Genomic DNA, 13,003 nt, shown 5'->3' with positions numbered 1-13,003 from the left:
TCAGTATATCTTTCTCAGTCATTGATCTCATTGCTTACCCCTCTTCATCTTCAGGCCAACTCTTCAATCCATGAGTAAGAACTATAATCAGCCACCTCGTTTCCTTCCTTTGCCGAGAGCTGCTCCCTCAGTCAATTGTCAGTCGTCACATCCTCAACTCAAGCCGAGCGTGACAATGTGTTTACTGACCTTTCAGACAATTTTCATTCAGGTCTTTTTGGGTTATTCACTGAGGTCCCCATCACCATGCCACCTAAAAGCTTCTGTATGTTGTTATATTCTAGATGACCTGGGCTCCTATGCCATACCTCCACAGACTGCTTGAAATTTTGAAGCTGCCATCCGTAGTGTTTAGGATATATAATTGTTGGCACTGGGTTGCCGTTGTACACAACACAATGCCCCCCTACATACTGTACCTTGCATCGCTTTTTCTCCAGTTCACTGATGGAATTTAGGACTTTTGGCCTAATTCATGTTTGTACACTCATGCATTAGCAATAGCGATTTTCTAGACTACAGACTTGATGATGTTAGCAAGTAAAGCTGCTGCCCAGAAATTAAAAGAGGCGCCCACCGAAGCTGACCCCAAATTCATTCACAATTGTGTAAGCTGACCCCAAACTCATTCACAATTGTGTAAACATTTGCAGCTTGCATGCAAAAATGAGGAACATGAAGGTTAACAGTAGCCCTATGGCTACGCAGACTGGACACAGCAGTAACAACTCAAATGCACTGTTTTGCACGTACAAGCTCGCAGCTAAAGGCAGTTACTTGCCCCCAAAACGGCCATGATGCGCCTGCATTTTCCCAACACCTCTTCCTAAACTCCCCATTATCATCCCCAAACAGTCACTTTATGTCAATCACTCTGAGATGCAACTCATTGCAAGCGGGATCACAGCAGCACCTTAGTGCATGTGCACTGCGACCGCAGCAAAAGTTCTCTGCTGCATGATAAGCGGCCACTGCATACAAACAGGAATTAGACCCTTTATCTCCTATTACCTTGATGTTTACAGGATCACAACTTTAGCAACTTAAACTGACTTCCATTACAACTGTAGTGCCTTGTGGCTCCTAAATCCATATACCAGCAATCTTTGTGGTGAATGTCGGCTACGTTTAATGATGACTCATTCTTTCTGTCGGTTCACTTCCTGCCTATACATTAATTTAGATTATTGTACACACTTAGCTGAGTGCCGTATAGAGTGCGTCTCAGGTTTGATTTGTCTCAATAAGCCTTTGTCTTCATTAGACGTCTGTAATGTTACCCACATTTCATGTGCCATCACCTACCTTTGCTTAATGAATACACGTGCTGCTCTACAGCTAAACCTATGGTTCCCATTGCCTTTTTCACATCATCTGGGTTGGGATTATCACCAGGATCATTAGTGACTTTACCCAAATGTTATTGCTTTAAGTGCCCCTGCATGGTGATTTTCTATGTAGTGTAATTCTCTGAACCTGTTTGCATGACGTATCTCATACTTGCTTTTAAACTGTACATTTTCATCTATGGTATGATTAAATGTCTTTACTGTACTCACTCAGATCATTTAATTCCGTGATATCACTGTTGTGTTCTTGGCATCGTCATTCTGCACACGCAAGTTGCCCCAGCCCATAACCTATTGGCAGAACCTATCTTGATAGGTGTTAGTGTTGTGTGATGAAGGTCAGTCCACACAAAAAATTACTTAACAAGGACTTGGTTTATTAACCAGGCAGAACAGCAGGATGTGACACGAAACAGGGTTAATGCAGCACAATCAAGGAACATATGATTTGAGACATATCTAGCCAGGAGCTGGTTAATGCAAGCAGGGAGCAGTGTTTATAGTGCACACCTGCAGATACATGCAGCGGTGGCAGTGGGACTTGTAGTGCGGCCAGTGGTGGTGACATGGTGAAGTGTGTTGGCACCTCTGCTGTTATATGTGGTCTCTCTCCAGAGACACTCAGGGCCATGCGTCCTATCTGGAGGATGGAAGAAGATGAAAGTTCTGTAAGGTGCGCATGCGCAGAAGGCGCATTGTGTTGAGGTTGTGCATGCGCAGCAGTGCACTTCCATTACTGTGGGAACACAGTACCTACACGGAGGCAGCACAGAGCACACATAATAGCTTGGACAGGCGTATAGCTGTATATAACCCCCAACCTGCCTCTCCAGACTCATACTGGTGTGAATATCAGATTCATAGCATGGGCCGCATATTTTTGTGGCTTATTTTTCTGGGTGTTCACAGAGTGATATTTTTGCTATGCATGTTGGTTTAGGTTTTGCTCTCCATAAGCATCATAGTGTATTACTATATAGAGGGCCTGATTCAGAGTTGTATGCTATGCCAATGTTCTTGCATGCATCTAAGTCACACTGTGCACGTGTCAAGGTACCTTTGCGATGTCGCTCACAATGAAGTTTTATTTCCAAAGTGATTGACAGTCAATAGGAATTTGGCGGAGGCAATGGGGAGTGGCGTCAAAAACGCAACTGTGTGACAGGTTGCAACTGCAATCCTGTTTGCAGAAAACATGACACGTGCGTCTTAATACATACGCCCATTCTGCTTGATCACAAGGCTACTCAGATAGTCAATTATCGAAGCATCTGCGAGTGAGGCTGCGTCTGTGTAAGCAAATGCTGATATTTGCAAGGCCACCACTTGGTGTCGCAATCCATTTCCAGGCGGCAGTAACATTAGTATATTTTGGCACAGTAGCTGCATACAGAATCAAATGCATTAGCGTATATCTCTCAGTCAGGCTCAGAGTATGTTGTGTCTCAGTGATGTTACTTTTTCCAAGTGAGATGCAAGTCTTTATGTCATGAATATGTTTTATCCACAAAATGACTGCCTCTATCTTGATCCTCAGTGGTGTAATTGGTTCTTATTGGGTAGATTTACTAAAGCTTCTAAAAGTAGAGGTGTTGCCATAACAACCAGTAAGATTTTAGCTATAATTTCTCTGCAGTTTTCTAAAAAATGATAGACTGAATCTGATAGGTTACTATGTTTTAGATGCTTTAGTAAATGTACCTGTTAGTAATTGAAATGCATTTTCATTAGTATTGGTTCATGCCAGAAAATGGCTGTCTCCGCTTTGTGTACAGTAGGCAGCAGCTGCACTTTAATAATAAGCCAAGGGCCTTTTTTTATTGAAGTGAATACAATAATGCTAAATAAATTATAACTTCACTGATTTTTCACTTCACAACAGCCTTTTCTATAATTTCCAAACACAAGTTATTGGGGTTCTCATGAGTTCCAAAAATCCTCAGCATTTAATTTCTATCAAAGTGCATTATATGCCAGTAATGGTATAAAGTATAGACAGGGAGTAGGAGGGTGGGCATCTCACACAAAATGCTGTCCTTTGTGCATCCTACTAATGGACTTTCAGGGACAAAGTTATTTTTTCTAATAGCGTCTTTCTCTCCTTTCTCTCTCTCTTTTTAAAAAGCCCATCATAACTACAAAACAGAGAATAGCAGTGCAAATTACAGCAATCACCCAGCCCAGCTATTAGGAGCATCAGGGATCATGTTTTGCATAAGACTGGACACTTTCCTTAAACAATTAGGGATGGTAATGAGCTAGATCTGGCTGGGGGAGAAAAAAATGCTCTAGAGCTATTTACAGGTTGTCACTACACAGCCCCTCTTAATCTCCCTCTGCAATAATGGGGTCGCCCTGATGCCTGTAGGAGCTTGATTGTGGAGCACTATCAATATAAAGTAAGTTCTGAGGAACGTTGAATAAAAGCAAGGTGGTCTTGGCTATTTTGATCGCTGTGGCAATGCAGTTTAAACTGAAGACTAATTTTTAGGAGTGGGTGAGAAGCAGAGCAAGGGTCTGTCACACAGTTTTATTCACTAGCATCTCCCGGAGTAAATTTCTGCACCTGTCTTTTTCCACTGAGACCCATTTTGTGCTTTCATTGAGAATGAAGACAGAGATTGTAATGTAAGACCAAGGCCTATAAAAAATAGAAGCTTTCCCCTCCTGTCAGTTTCACCCTTTTTACAAGCGTGATATACAAACTTTAACAATTGTATGGACAGAGCCCATTTTGTTCTGTTAAAAAAAAAATCCAACTCTACTTGAAAAGGAAGTTTTACGCTGGAACATTCTCTTCCAATCAAGTTAAACAGAAAAGTGTTCTTTTTTCCCAATATACAAAACTTGTCTGTTTTTTTAATCTTTACGAAGCTAAAATAAAAGCTTGCCTGTTGTTTAGTGCATCAATAAAACGGGTAGAGTTGACAACAAAAAAAAAATCAAAAAGTATTTTATTGTTTTGTGTAAAATAAGGCCCTGATATGGATCAAACTTCTTGAACTGTCAAGTACAAAGGGAAGGGATGTAAAGATTAAGCCCATATTTCTGGAAAGGCCACACAAACTAGGCTTGTATGGCAGACATAAGCCGGATGTAATAAAACAATTTAACAGCTATAAATAATTCTTTCTACAATTTGGTTAAATAAAAAACGTACAACCGTAAAGTTGATTCCATTACCGAAAATGTTTAAATAGTTTGATTATTTATTCAGATCTTGAGATATTACCTCAAAATTCAGTTTTATATTAGTTTTGCCATACTCATTACACACTTGGTGATTCTGTTATCACAGCATGGCTATTCTGTTACTTTATTAAAAAAAACTAGTTAGCAGTCTGTCAAAATGACGGAACAACATAACAGTAATGTCAGTGCCGGTGGCTGTGCGTGCCTGAATAGAGCAATGCTTGAATTACTTTGTCAAGCGCCATCTAGTGGCCGACGGCGCGCACAACACTTAAATTCCTGCCAAAGAGTTGAGGAGCAGCGTTATCTTTTTATTATATAGGATGTACCCAGGTTACACAAATTGTCATATCTTTACCAGAAGTATGTAAATTTATCCCTAGGATGTCCTCATATTGCAGTAAAATTGTTAAAATCTAGAGTTAATTCTGGAAGCTGAATTTATCAATTGTGTACACATACCTCCCAACTGTCACAAATTTAGCAGGACAGTCCCGCTAATTGGACACTGTCCCGCTGTTCAACCTGCGGGCCGCAGTGTCCTGGGGGCGGGGGGCAATTGGGAGAGGTAATGATCACCACTGCTCTGCAAGCAGCCGGTGATCACTGAATACATGCCGTGCGCATAGTAGTGCAAGGAGGGGAGCCGGGGGCTGTCCAGCAGATCAGGGAACACTGGACACCCCCCCAAATGATGGAAACGGGGGTCACTGCACTAGGCCACACCTTCTCAAATCGAGGCCCATCCCTCCAGCCGACGCCCCATCCCCTTTCCAGCCGCAGCCATGTCTCATGTATGGTGATTCTGTTACTGTCTTTGAGAATAGTTTGATATCAAGGATAAATTACACAAGATAGCACTTTAGCTATTTTGATAGTATTTTATATGGAGTTTGTTGTGGGCTGTTGGGTTCTGATGATTTCTTCACATTAGTGATGGTAGCTGTACAGTGAATAGAGTTTATCACTGTAAAAAGGTGATTCCCGTTTTTGGCAGAATTGTTCTCAAGTTCCTAGTAGAATACATTTGTTTTGTTGATCTACAGTATATGAGCTCAGCATTGATGAAGAGTGTGAACAAAGATGACACCACATGAAGTAAATAAATAAATCTTGGCCTGATCATGGGTTGGGGTATATCATAAATAAGATGCACCTGTTGCCTATAGACAGTGGAAGGCCAGTCAATCGATTCACTAGGATCTCTTGTTATCTGTAAGCAATAATGCCATTTTGAGGGCTAAATGAACATTTATGAGGATGCAGCCTGTTAACTCATTAGTGGTACAGCCTTGTTAATTCCTATGGTGCTGGTTCATCTTGCAAGATGTTTGTCCACAATTTTATACACTGTTCCAGTGTTAGTTTTAGTCACAGCTAAATCATCTCTGTAAATACAATCATTTACAATGCCAAAAAAGTGTGTTGTGCTCTGCTTAATTTAGTGTAAATGAGTATGGATTAAAGTATTTGAAATTCATGGACCTGAGAGGAATACAACTGCCCATATTGTAAAGCTGTTTTTTTGTACTCGCTGTCCTTAAAATATATACCGTGGTTGAAAAATGGTGCCATAAAGACTTATTTGTGCTGTATATGCAGAGAGCACGTTCTGGTGTAACAGTGCTTTGATATTTGCAATGAAATACAGTATATAAACAGGTAATGCAGTTGAAAAGTCTTTAGTACAGGGGTGCTTTATGAGAGGAGGAGGCCCGTGTTCAGCCTCCTCCATTCGGGCCCCCTCCTCTCTGTCGGCAGCAGAGAGTCTGAGCACTAGAGGGCTCAGACTCTACTGCGCATGCGCAGATCTCTGGGAAAATGGTGCAGCGGCCAATTTAGTGATGAGCGGGTTCGGTTCCTCGGAATCCGAACCCGCCCGAACTTCACCTTTTTTTTACACGGGTCTGAGCGACTCGGATCCTCCCGCCTTGCTCGGCTAACCCGAGCGCGCCCGAACGTCATCATCCCGCTGTCGGATTCTCGCGAGACTCGGATTCTATATAAGGAGCCGTGCATCGCCGCCATTTTCACACGTGCATTGAGATTGATAGGGAGAGGACGTGGCTGGCGTCCTCTCCGTTGTATTAGAAAAAAAAAAACTGAGTGACTTAGTTTTAATTGTGGGGAGGATTGGGGACGGGGAGCAGCTGTTTGGGAGTACAGTGCAGGGTTTTGAGTTTAATCCGTTGTTTCTCTGCCTGAAAAAAAACGCTCCACCATATCTGTGCTCACTCAGTGTGCTGCACTGCTGCATGATATATCTGTGCTGAGTGCACTGCTCACACTGCCTAATTGTGGGGACTGGGGAGCAGTTATAGCAGGAGTACAGTGCACAGTTTTGCTGACAGTGACCACCAGTCCAGTATACGTTGGTCTGCCTGAAAAACACTGTGGTGTTTTTTTTTTCTTTCTTCATGCTAGTTTGTTTAGCAGTCTGCTGACAGTGTCCACCAGGTCCGTTATACAGTATATTATTATTATATATATAATTAAGCACTACGCAGCAGTATGGTAGGCCACGGCTGTACCTACCTCTGTGTCGTCAGTGCACTCGTCGTCCATAAGTATAAGTAATACTATACTATCCATCCATCTACATTGTATACCTGTGGTGTTTTTTTTTTCTTTCTTCATACTAGTTTAGCAGTCTGCTGACACTGTCCACCAGGTCCGTTATACAGTATAATATCATATATATAAGCACTAAGCAGCAGTACGGTAGGCCACGGCTGTACCTACCTCTGTGTCGTCACTCGTCGTCCATAAGTATAAGTAATACTATACTATCCATCCATCTACATTGTATACCTGTGGTGTTTTTTTTTTTCTTTCTTCATACTAGTTTGTTTAGCAGTCTGCTGACAGTGTACACCAGGTCCGTTATACAGTATATCATATATATAAGCACTAAGCAGCAGTACGGTAGGCCACGGCTGTACCTACCTCTGTGTCGTCACTCGTCGTCCATAAGTATAAGTAATACTATACTATCCATCCATCTACATTGTATACCTGTGGTGTTTTTTTTTTCTTTCTTCATACTAGTTTAGCAGTCTGCTGACACTATCCACCAGGTTCGTTATACAGTATAATATCATATATATAAGCACTACGCAGCAGTATGGTAGGCCACGGCTGTACCTACCTCTGTGTCGTCACTCGTCGTCCATAAGTATAAGTAATACTATACTATCCATCCATCTACATTGTATACCTGTGGTGTTTTTTCTTTCTTTCTTCATACTAGTTTAGCAGTCTGCTGACACTGTCCACCAGGTCCGTTATACAGTATAATATCATATATAAAAGCACTAAGCAGCAGTACGGTAGGCCACGGCTGTACCTACCTCTGTGTCGTCACTCGTCGTCCATAAGTATAAGTAATACTATACTATCCATCCATCTACATTGTATACCTGTGGTGTTTTTTTTTTCTTTCTTCATACTAGTTTAGCAGTCTGCTGACAGTGTCCACCAGGTCCGTTATACAGTATAATATCATATATATAAGCACTAAGCAGCAGTACGGTAGGCCACGGCTGTACCTACCTCTGTGTCGTCACTCGTCGTCCATAAGTATAAGTAATACTATACTATCCATCCATCTACATTGTATACCTGTGGTGTTTTTTTTTTTCTTTCTTCATACTAGTTTAGCAGTCTGCTGACACTGTCCACCAGGTCCGTTATACAGTATAATATCATATATATAAGCACTAAGCAGCAGTACGGTAGGCCACGGCTGTACCTACCTCTGTGTCGTCACTCGTCGTCCATAAGTATAAGTAATACTATACTATCCATCCATCTACATTGTATACCTGTGGTGGTTTTTTTTTCTTTCTTCATACTAGTTTAGCAGTCTGCTGACACTGTCCACCAGGTCCGTTATACAGTATAATATCATATATATAAGCACTAAGCAGCAGTACGGTAGGCCACGGCTGTACCTACCTCTGTGTCGTCACTCGTCGTCCATAAGTATAAGTAATACTATACTATCCATCCATCTACATTGTATACCTGTGGTGGCTTTTAGTTGTGCGCAAAATATGGAGAACAAAAATGTGGAGGTTAAAAAAATAGGGAAAGATCAAGATCCACTTCCACCTCGTGCTGAAGCTGCTGCCACTAGTCATGGCCGAGACGATGAAATGCCATCAACGTCGTCTGCCAAGGCCGATGCCCAATGTCATAGTACAGAGCATGTAAAATCCAAAACACAAAAGATCAGTAAAAAAATGACCCAAAAAAATCAAAATTAAAAGCGTCTGGAGAAGTGTAAACTTGCCAATATGCCATTTACGACACGGAGTGGCAAGGAACGGCTGAGGCCCTGGCCTATGTTCATGGCTAGTGGTTCAGCTTCACATGAGGATGGAAGCACTCATCCTCTCGCTAGAAAAAAGAAAAGACTTGCGGCAAAAGCACAGCAAAGAACTGTGCGTTCTTCGAAATCACAAATCCCAAAGGAGAGTCCAATTGTGTCGGTTGCGATGCCTGACCTTCCCAACACTGGACGGGAAGAGCTTGCGCCTTCCACCATTTGCACGCTCCCTGCAAGTGTTGAAAGGAGCACCCGCAGTCCAGTTCCTGATAGTGAAATTGAAGATGTCAGTGTTGAAGTACACCAGGATGAGGATATGGGTGTTGCTTGGGCTGGGGAGGAAATTGACAAGGAGGATTCTGATGGTGAGGTGGTTTGTTTAAGTCAGGCACCCGGGGAGACACCTGTTGTCCGTGGGAGGAATATGGCCATTGACATGCCTGGTGAAAATACCAAAAAAATCAGCTCTTCAGTGTGGAAGTATTTCAACAGAAATGCGGACAACAGGTGTCAAGCCGTGTGTTGCCTTTGTCAAGCTGTAATAAGTAGGGGTAAGGACGTTAACCACCTCGGAACATCCTCCCTTATACGTCACCTGCAGCGCATTCATAATAAGTCAGTGACAAGTTCAAAAACTTTGGGCGACAGCGGAAGCAGTCCACTGACCAGTAAATCCCTTCATCTTGTAACCAAGCTCGCGCAAACCACACCACCAACTCCCTCAGTGTCAATTTCCTCCTTACCCAGGAAAGCCAATAGTCCTGCAGGCCATGTCACTGGCAAGTCTGACGAGTCCTCTCCTGCCTGGGATTCCTCCGATGCATCCTTGAGGGTAATGCCTACTGCTGCTGGCGCTGCTGTTGTTGCTGCTGGGAGTCGATCGTCATCCCAGAGGGGAAGTCGGAAGACCACTTGTACTACTTCCAGTAAGCAATTGACTGTCCAACAGTCCTTTGCGAGGAAGATGAAATATCACAGCAGTCATCCTGCTGCAAAGCGGATAACTGAGGCCTTGACAACTATGTTGGTGTTAGACGTGCGTCCGGTATCCGACGTTAGTTCACAGGGAACTAGACAATTTATTGAGGCAGTGTGCCCCCGTTACCAAATACCATCTAGGTTCCACTTCTCTAGGCAGGCGATACCAAGAATGTACACGGACGTCAGAAAAAGACTCACCAGTGTCCTAAAAAATGCAGTTGTACCCAATGTCCACTTAACCACGGACATGTGGACAAGTGGAGCAGGGCAGACTCAGGACTACATGACTGTGACAGCCCACTGGGTAGATGTATTGCCTCCCGCTGCAAGAACAGCAGCGGCGGCACCAGTAGCAGGATCTCGCAAACGCCAACTCGTTCCTAGGCTGGCTACGCTTTGTATCACCGCTTTCCAGAATACGCACACAGCTGAAAACCTCTTACGGCAACTGAGGAAGATCATCGCAGAATGGCTTACCCCAATTGGACTCTCCTGGGGATTTGTGACATCGGACAATGCCAGCAATATTGTGCGCGCATTACATCTGGGCAAATTCCAGCACGTCCCATGTTTTGCACATACCTTGAATTTGGTGGTGCAGAATTATTTAAAAAACGACAGGGGCGTGCAAGAGATGCTGTCGGTGGCCAGAAGAATTGTGGGCCACTTTCGGCGTGCAGGCACCGCGTACAGAAGACTGGAGCACCACCAAAAAAACCTGAACCTGCCCTGCCATCATCTGAAGCAAGAGGTGGTAACGAGGTGGAATTCAACCCTCTATATGCTTCAGAGGATGAAGGAGCAGCAAAAGGCCATTCAAGCCTATACATCTGCCCACGATATAGGCAAAGGAGGTGGAATGCACCTGTCTCAAGCGCAGTGGAGAATGATTTCAACATTGTGCAAGGTTCTGCTGCCCTTTGAACTTGCCACACATGAAGTCAGTTCAGACACTGCCAGCCTGAGTCAGGTCATTCCCCTCATCAGGCTTTTGCAGAAGAAGCTGGAGGCATTGAAGGAGGAGCTAAAACAGAGCGATTCCGCTAGGCATGTGGGACTTGTGGATGGAGCCCTTCATTCGCTTAACCAGGATTCACGTGTGGTCAATCTGTTGAAATCAGAGCACTACATTTTGGCCACCGTGCTCGATCCTAGATTTAAAACCTACGTTGGATCTCTCTTTCCGGCAGACACAAGTCTGCAGGGGTTCAAAGAACTGCTGGTGAGAAAATTGTCAAGTCAAGCGGAACGCGACCTGTCAACATCTCCTCCTTCACATTCTCCCGCAACTGGGGGTGCGAGGAAAAGGCTACGAATTCCGAGCCCACCCGCTGGCGGTGATGCAGGGCAGTCTGGAGCGACTGCTGATGCTGACATCTGGTCCGGACTGAAGGACCTGCCAACGATTACTGACATGTCGTCTACTGTCACTGCATATGATTCTCTCACCATTGAAAGAATGGTGGAGGATTATATGAGTGACCGCATCCAAGTAGGCACGTCAGACAGTCCGTACGTATACTGGCAGGGAAAAGAGGCAATTTGGAGGCCCTTGCACAAACTGGCTTTATTCTACCTAAGTTGCCCTCCCTCCAGTGTGTACTCCGAAAGAGTGTTTAGTGCCGCCGCTCACCTTGTCAGCAATCGGCGTACGAGGTTACTTCCAGAAAATGTGGAGAAGATGATGTTCATTAAAATGAATTATAATCAATTACTCCATGGAGACATTCACCAGCAGCAATTGCCTCCAGAAAGTACACGGGGATCTGAGATGGTGGATTCCAGTGGGGACGAATTAATAATCTGTGAGGAGGGGGATGTGCACAGTGAAAGGGGTGATGAATCGGACGATGATGATGAGGTGGACATCTTGCCTCTGTAGAGCCAGTTTGTGCAAGGAGAGATTGATTGCTTCTTTTTTGGTGGGGGCCCAAACCAACCAGTCATTTCAGTCACAGTCGTGTGGCAGACCCTGTCGCTAAAATGATGGGTTGCTTAAAGTGTGCATGTCCTGTTTATACAACATAAGGGTGGGTGGGAGGGCCCAAGGACAATTCCATCTTGCACCTCTTTTTTCTTTCATTTTTCTTTGCGTCATGTGCTGTTTGGGGAGTATTTTTTAGAAGGGCCATCCTGCCTGACACTGCAGTGCCACTCCTAGATGGGCCAGGTGTTTGTGTCGGCCACTTGGGTCGCTTATCTTACTCACACAGCTACCTCATTGCGCCTCTTTTTTTTCTTCTTTGCGTCATGTGCTGTTTGGGGAGTATTTTTTAGAAGGGCCATCCTGCCTGACACTGCAGTGCCACTCCTAGATGGGCCAGGTGTTTGTGTCGGCCACTTGGGTCGCTTATCTTACTCACACAGCTACCTCATTGCGCCTCTTTTTTTTCTTCTTTGCGTCATGTGCTGTTTGGGGAGTATTTTTTGGAAGGGCCATCCTGCCTGACACTGCAGTGCCACTCCTAGATGGGCCAGGTGTTTGTGTCGGCCACTTGTGTCGCTTAGCTTAGCCATCCAGCGACCTCGGTGCAAATTTTAGGACTAAAAATAATATTGTGAGGTGTGAGGTGTTCAGAATAGACTGAAAATGAGTGGAAATTATGGTTATTGAGGTTAATAATACTATGGGATCAAAATGACCCCCAAATTCTATGATTTAAGCTGTTTTTTAGGGTTTTTTGAAAAAACACCCGAATCCAAAACACACCCGAATCCGACAAAAAAAATTCGGTGAGGTTTTGCCAAAACGCGTTCGAACCCAAAACACGGCCACGGAACCGAACCCAAAACCAAAACACAAAACCCGAAAAATTTCAGGTGCACATCCCTAGCGGCCATATGCCCAGAGATTTTCCCACTGCGTATGCGCAGAACTCCATGAAAATGGCAGCTGAGCCATTTCCACAGTGTTTTAACAGCGCTGCGGATGCCGGCGCTGGACTCCGGAGGGGTGAGTATTTTAAAAATGGGTGCAGTGTGTGCAGTGTGGGCCTCCGCTGGACTCAGGGGCACGTGTGCACCGTGCACACTGCACCCATTATAGAAACGCCAGTGCTAATGTAGCATACACTGATAGGATAATTTATATATTGATTAAAAAGGCTGTGCAATTTTCACAACTTTTTAAGCAAAGATGTTCTCTACATGT

The sequence above is a fragment of the Pseudophryne corroboree genome, chromosome 3, assembly GCF_028390025.1.
Source record: "Pseudophryne corroboree isolate aPseCor3 chromosome 3, aPseCor3.hap2, whole genome shotgun sequence".
Taxonomy (NCBI): domain Eukaryota; kingdom Metazoa; phylum Chordata; class Amphibia; order Anura; family Myobatrachidae; genus Pseudophryne; species Pseudophryne corroboree.
The sequence above is the reverse complement of the archived record's forward strand: the minus strand, read 5'-3'. Positions refer to the sequence as shown.